Source organism: Lepidothrix coronata, unplaced genomic scaffold (genome assembly GCF_001604755.1).
Source record: "Lepidothrix coronata isolate B3197 unplaced genomic scaffold, Lepidothrix_coronata-1.0 Scaffold236, whole genome shotgun sequence".
In the NCBI taxonomy this organism is placed as follows: Eukaryota; Metazoa; Chordata; class Aves; order Passeriformes; family Pipridae; genus Lepidothrix; species Lepidothrix coronata.
This window is the reverse complement of record NW_016690416.1, coordinates 235,441-242,133: the sequence shown is the minus strand read 5'-3', so window position 1 is coordinate 242,133 and position 6,693 is coordinate 235,441.

Sequence of the window (6,693 nt, the reverse complement as noted above, 5' to 3'; positions counted from 1 at the left end):
AGAAAAGAAAAGAAAAGAAAAGAAAAGAAAAGAAAAGAAAAGAAAAGAAAAGAAAAGAAAAGAAAAGAGAAAAATAGGGATTAATGTACCTGCCAGGAGGGGCTGACAACTGTCCCTCCCCAAGCCTAGAGATGGACAAAAGTCCTGTGATGTGTCTCCTGCCCATGTCCCGGTGTGACAGGGGTGACACCAGCAGGATGGTGTCACCCACGGTGGCCTTGCACTCTGGCACTGTGATGTGGAGGGGCAGGTTTCACCCCCTCTGATGTTTGGTGAATCGAAACGCCTCAAATCACATCAGGGTTTTTTGGGGGGTTGTGTTTTGTAAACTCCCCCGCGCTCTTTCAAGTACATGGGCTGGTTTTGTTTTTGTTTTACACGGGAAGAAAAAACGCAGCCAGCAGCCGGGAGCCCTCTGCTCATGCCCAGGGATTCTGTGAGCAAACACTTGCCTCCAGAAAACTGCACATCCCTGGCACCTGGAGGGTTCCTGCTGGGCTCGTTGGCTGGCACATGGAACCAGAGCTCTCACAGGTTTTTCCATCTGCTGCTGCAGAGCGTCCTTGGAGAGGAGGGGTGTTTTGGGTTGGAAGGGACCTTCAAGCTCATCTCATTCCACCCCCTGACATGGGCAGGGACACCTTCCACTAGGCTTCTCCAAGCCCCATCCAGCCTGGCCTGGAACACTTCCAGGGATGGGGCATCCACAGCTTCTCTGTGCCAGGGCCTCACCACCCTCAGAATTTCTTCCTCATACCTAAGGAGTGACAACCAGAAGCCAAAGCCATCTGGGTTCAGATCCAAGACCCAGCTAGAGCTGGGATTTGCAAATGGCTTGTCCAAACAGGTGAAAATCCTCCAAACCACCAGCACCTGGGACTGGGACACAGCTCTCCCAGTGCAGACCCTCAGCCTGTGCACCCTGAGGTCTGGCTGGTCCCGGCACTGCTGGGCACACAAGGGAATGTCCCTGGTCCTTCAGGAAGTGGTGTCTCAAGCCTGACCACAGGGTGAGCCTCACCTCTGTGACATACTTTTGTTCTGCTTTCCTGCCTTGCCCTGTTGGACATTTTCCTGATTAATTCTGGGTATTGGAGCGAGCGCTCGCCGTCGAGAAGTGAGGTAAAGGAGGTCAGATCCTATCAGCCCCCGCAGGTCAAGTGAGAGCCTTGGCATTCAGAGCCTCAGAGTTACCGGTAACTCCAGGGTTTGCAGCTCTTGATTCAAATTCTCAGAACCTCAGAGCACGACGGGGACAGAAATGTTTTTTCTCCATAGCCCAGAACACGAGAGAGCCGATAACCAGGGGTGGGTTTTGCAGAACAGGGGGAATAGCTGAGGGGTGGTGCAGCCCCTGGCATTATATTGCCCTGTTTTGGGGGAGAAGCTAGCTGGGGTTTGGTGCTGTGGGGCAGCCCCTGGGCTGTATTTTTTGCCATGAAGCCTCATGTCACTGCTGCCCTCTGTGGCAGTGGCACATTGGGACTGGGGGGTGATTCTGTCCCCTCCTGAGCAGGTGCTTTGAGAGTCACAGCAGCAGCACTTCCCAAGCAAGGAGAGCCTTGCACAAGAGGACTTTCTGCAGGGTTGAGGAAGCTTCTGGAGTGAGGTGGCTTTTCTGCTGAATGGGACTGTAAACATTGGGTGGTGATGCCTAAATTTCATCTTTCTGGGGGTACCACCTCTCTGGTATGGGGTGTAACTGCCCCTGTCACCCTAATGCAGCAGCCTCTGGGAGGGACTTTTGATCTTTATTTTTCCATGCCTTTTTTCTTTTTTTTTTTTTGGTAATTTTCACAAAGAACCACCTACATCTTTCTCTTAGAACATAAATACTTGAGAAGTGAAACAGCTCTTCCTGTGCCCATGAAAAACTCAGCTGATTTCCCCTGAAGAGTTTAACTTAAAAATAATAACCATTATTGGTTAAAACCAGAAACCAGCAGCAGCACAGAAGGTCACTGAGAAGTTCTAGAAGGGTTTTAAGTTATTTCCCTGTGTCTCCCTCATCGCTGGAAGTGTCCAAGGCCAGATTGGATGGGGCTTGGAGCAACCTGGTCTAGTGGAATGTGTCCCTGCCCATGGCAAGGAGTTGGAACAAGATGAGCTTTAAGGTCCCTTCCAACCCAAACCATTCCATGATTCTGTGATTTGCCCCTGTCAGTGTCTGGATCTCGGTGCTGGGACATGGAAGGTGTGAAATGGCAGGGAACTTGTCCCCTGAGGCACATCCCAGTCCCAGGGGAGTCAGCACCAGGGGAGCTGAGTTTGGCTGCTAAGGAGAGCACATCCCCTTGAGTGTGCAGAGAATAGTGGGGCTGTCTGTCCAGGTGCCCCATCAGCATTTTCAAAGCAGAGCTGCATTTTCATGAAGCTGAAAGAAAGCAGGGGGAGAGGGAAGAGTTGAGGGAATTAATGCTCCATCAACCACAAAACGTGGAGTGCAGGGATAAAAACCTGAGTGAGGACAATATTTGGATAAAAACCTGAGCAAAGACAATGTCTGCCTGTGTGTGCACTGTGTGCAGAATTAATGCAAGAATTAAGAGCTGCATATTATTACTTTCCTCTTCGTCTCACTGCTGCTCATGAGCACTTTGGGGCCAGCCAGGGATGGGGTGCATGGGGCTCCTCTGGCCATGGGGCAGGTGGTGTCTGGTCCCTGGAGGAACCCTTGGTGGTGCTGAGGGTGAGGACCTGGTCCAGCCCTCGTGCTGCAGCCTCGCTGGTTGGCCCGGGCAGGGGCCAGGGAGATGCTGATGCTGCAGCTGCAGCCAAAGCTGGGCTTTGCTGGAGGGGTGCATGGCTGGATGAGGGCGTGGGTGGCTTTAACTTTCCCTGTTTCCTCTGTGCTGCGGCAGCGGGCTGGGGCGCTGGGACTGCAGCAAAAGTGAGAAAGGAGAAAAGAGCGAGCTGAGGCGAGAAATGAGTCGGCGCTGCCGTCGCCCGCGGCTGCCGAGGGCTCCGGTCCCGGCGGTGCAGGCAGTGCCACAAACGGCCTGCAGCGGGTGTTTGGGGTGATCTGTTATCACAGCATCTCCTCCTGTGACACCCCGGGGCAGCCAGGGGTGAATGTGTCTGAAGGTCTGGGGCTCTGAGCTGGGAGGTGTTTCCAGAACTTAGAGGAACCCTGGAACTCTGCAGAGCTGGTGGGAAGGTGTGAGCTCTGGATCCCAACCCTGGAACTCTGCAGAGCTGGGTGGGAAGGCGTGAGCTCCGGATCCCCGAGTGCCCCAAATGACAGCATTCCCTTGGGGGTCCTCCTGTGAGCGCTCCTGGGACATGATGTACCTAATAATGTCCTTAATAATAGCATAGAATCACAGAGTGCTTTGGGTTGGAAGGAACCTTAGATACCATCCAATTCCAACCTGCCTGCCATGGGCAGAGACACCTTCCACTAGACCAGGTTGCCCAGGGCCTCATCCAGCCTGTCCTAATGTCCCTGATAAGTCACTAATCACTTGCTAATTTGGATTGATTGATGGGTAAAGAGCACAAGGCACAGTCCCACCAGTCACAGGTACCTTCCCCAGCAGCAGTGCATGCTCGGTGCAGCCTGACCTTCTACCTTTCTTTCTGTGGCACGATGACTAATTTTGCAGCTAAGAGGAATTAATTCCTCATTGAATCAGCAACAGCAAAACTTGGTAGGTTTTGTTTCTCGTAGACGACGCGTCGACTCATCTCATCTCACCCCCTCTGAGAAGTGACGTTGGAGCAAACGCTCATGGGGCAGCTTGTTGGGGCTGGACTGGAGCTTGTGTGCAGGGCAGAGGAGCAGGGATGGAGCTCACCCCATCCATCTGCCAGCTCTGAGCCAGGAACAGCCTTGGGGATGCTCCCAGCAGCGGGACACATGGCACAGCTGGTGACACAGGGCTCTGGGACTGGCAAATCCCCGCTCTGCCGTGGTGGTGATGGCCACCAGCACTGCACAGCTGCCAGCCTGAGCTCCCATGGTGGTGACCACCAGCTTGGCACACCTGCCACCTTGATCTCCCGTGGTATTGGCCACCAGCTTTGCACAGCTGCCACCCCGAGCTCCCATCCATTGGCCAGGCCCCTCGCCCCACACTGGCCATGGCCAGGCTGGCCCAGGGCTCTTTCATTTCTCTGTTTTTGGGGCGGGCCATGTGGGGAAATTTGAAAGTGATGTGACTCATCTCACCTGCCTGTGGCTCGGCTCCCCGGCGGGCTGGGAACCACAGCACTCCCCCGGCCCTGCACCCTGACCCTGCGTGCTGGGGACTCAGATCCTGCATCCCCAGGGTGCTCCAGCCTGCCCGAGGCTGGAGGTGCTGCCAGGGCCAGCATGACCGGGGTGATGGGGGCACCTGACTCTGGGATGCCCGGAGGGGCCCTGGGGCTTCCTCCTCTCTCCAGACTCCTGTGCATCCCTGGCTCCCACAGTGCAGGGCTTCCCAGCATCCTCCTCCCTGCTTTCCTTGATTTTGGTCTGACCACGGGGCTTTTGGCTCTCCAGGGTGTTGGCTGATGCTATGGGAGCTGTGGTTCATGCAAGGCAGGCAGCACCCTGTTATCCTCCATGGGGAACACAGCACCTTCGGAGTCTTGTCCCCAGAGAAAATCTAACAGCATGAAATGTAATGTTTTTCACCAAACTGGGCACCAGCTCTTGGAAGGGGCAGTAGAATTCAGCTGATTTATTTTAGCTGTGAATTGTCTTCTATCAGAAAATTAATTAAAGTCATTCCCATCCACCAAAGCAGCTGTTGGGTTCCTTAGCAGATCCCCAGGAAGTTTGGTGTGACCAATTCTGCCTTTGATGGCTGTGTTCAGTTGTAGCAAGGAATACTTTTCACAGGTTTCAAAATATTCTCTTCTTTTTTTCCATTTGTTTCTTTTCCTAAAATGATCCAAGCAGAAAAAAAAAAAAAAACTTCAATTTTTTTTCTAATATTTTCACAGAGTTAAAAACTGAAGAATTTTGCTGGCCATGGAAATTTTTTTTGTTTGATCATTTCACTCAGATTTTTACTTTTGACCTTCTGTGCTACGTTTTGCTAAGATTGGCTTTAAAGTTTAAAAGAAAAATCTTTAAAAGAAAATTCCTCCATCAAGCTAGCAAAGCAAAGCTACTCATTTTTAGCATGTCATGACTAAATACATCAGTCTTTAAAAAATGAATCAAAATGCTTGCTAACACGAGGTGCTTTCCAGAAAATGTTTGATTATAATCTCACACGATTTTCTATTGAAAAACCCACATTTTGACCAAAATCCCCTCATTTATAGTTCTGATCAACCAGCAGCTTATATAACCCCAGTGCTGCCCACAGCCAGCACTGTGGTGTGGGATGGGAGTAAAGGCAAAGGATGCTGAGCCTGATCAGGCACCTTGGAGTCAAAAAACACTGGAGTTCTGATGGTACGGGTGATCCTCATGTGAAAGACCTGCTGGGTTTGTGTGTGCTCAGCACAAAGAGATTTTTCTAGCTAGCCTGGAGCTCCCATGGCAATCAGACACCCGGCCGTGAGCGGTGTCTCCTAATTTTTTCTCGCCAACAATTAGTCTTCCTTAATAATTAATGCAACTGTGTTTTCTCTCTGCTCCTCCAATTACCTCTGGTTATTAATGTCACTTCTTGGCTTCGAAGTGGGATCTCCTTCCCTCACAGTAGTGTTGGGGGTTTTTGGTTTCAGGGAGGGTGGTGGGAGTGGTTGGTCCCGGGAGGGGGATGTGCTGCTCGTCAGTGCCTGGCCCAGCACACGGGCACCAAGCAGGCAGCACTTACCGGGGGGTGGGCACTCAGCAGAGCTGCAGTTTAGCAAATTTGAGAGGGGAAAAAGGCCCTCCAGGCTTGCAAACCCCATCCTGCTGCTCCGTCCCCTCTGGAAATACCGTTCTGCTGTTGCTGTGAAGGTGTCTCTCCATTTCTGTACGAGGGTGTGGCTGCACAGCTCATTCTCTGACCTGCCCTCAAAGGGCTGTGCTGGAGAGGTGAGGCAAAGCTGTCCTTGGAGCCCTCTCATGACCCCCCATGGCTGCTGAAGGACAAGAGGTGACAGCTTGGGGTTACCCTGTGATCCTGGGCACCAGCTGTGTTATTCTGGGGGGTGGGCAGTGAGCAGCTCTGTCACTGCAGCTCTGGGCTGCACTGAAACCCAGCTTTGGGGAAGAGACAAAAAAAGATGCTTCACCAAACCACAGCAGATCCCCATGAAGTCCCAACCAGCAGCACCCCACGTCCTCCCAGGGGACCTGCTGGGAGGACACCAAACCACTGCCCTCTTGTTAAACCTCCACTTGGCAGAAAACATTTACATCAGGTTATTTTTATGGCGTAAAACACTGTCAGCTGCTAAGTCCTGGCTTTGAAAAGCCTCTTCAAGGTTCAGGTGCTGCAGCTGATCTGCAGGAATGCAGTCTAGACCTTGCAAAAAAGAGGAATCGATCCCATTTCTCTGGCATATGGATTTCTATGAGCCAGGTGTGGTTTCACAGCACAGCTGTGGGAAGACAAGGAGCTGCAGTCCTGGCCATGGACCACAACCATTAGCAGCTGTGGTGTTTGAACTGGGGACCAGCACTGAAGGAGTTCTCTCTGTTTCTCCAGATGTTTGTGCAACATTTCCTTGTTCCCTTGGTTGGCTCGTTCCTGTGACAAACTCCTTAATGGAGGAAGGGGGAAGGGGATAAACAGCCTCTTGCAGAAATTTTTCTGGCCT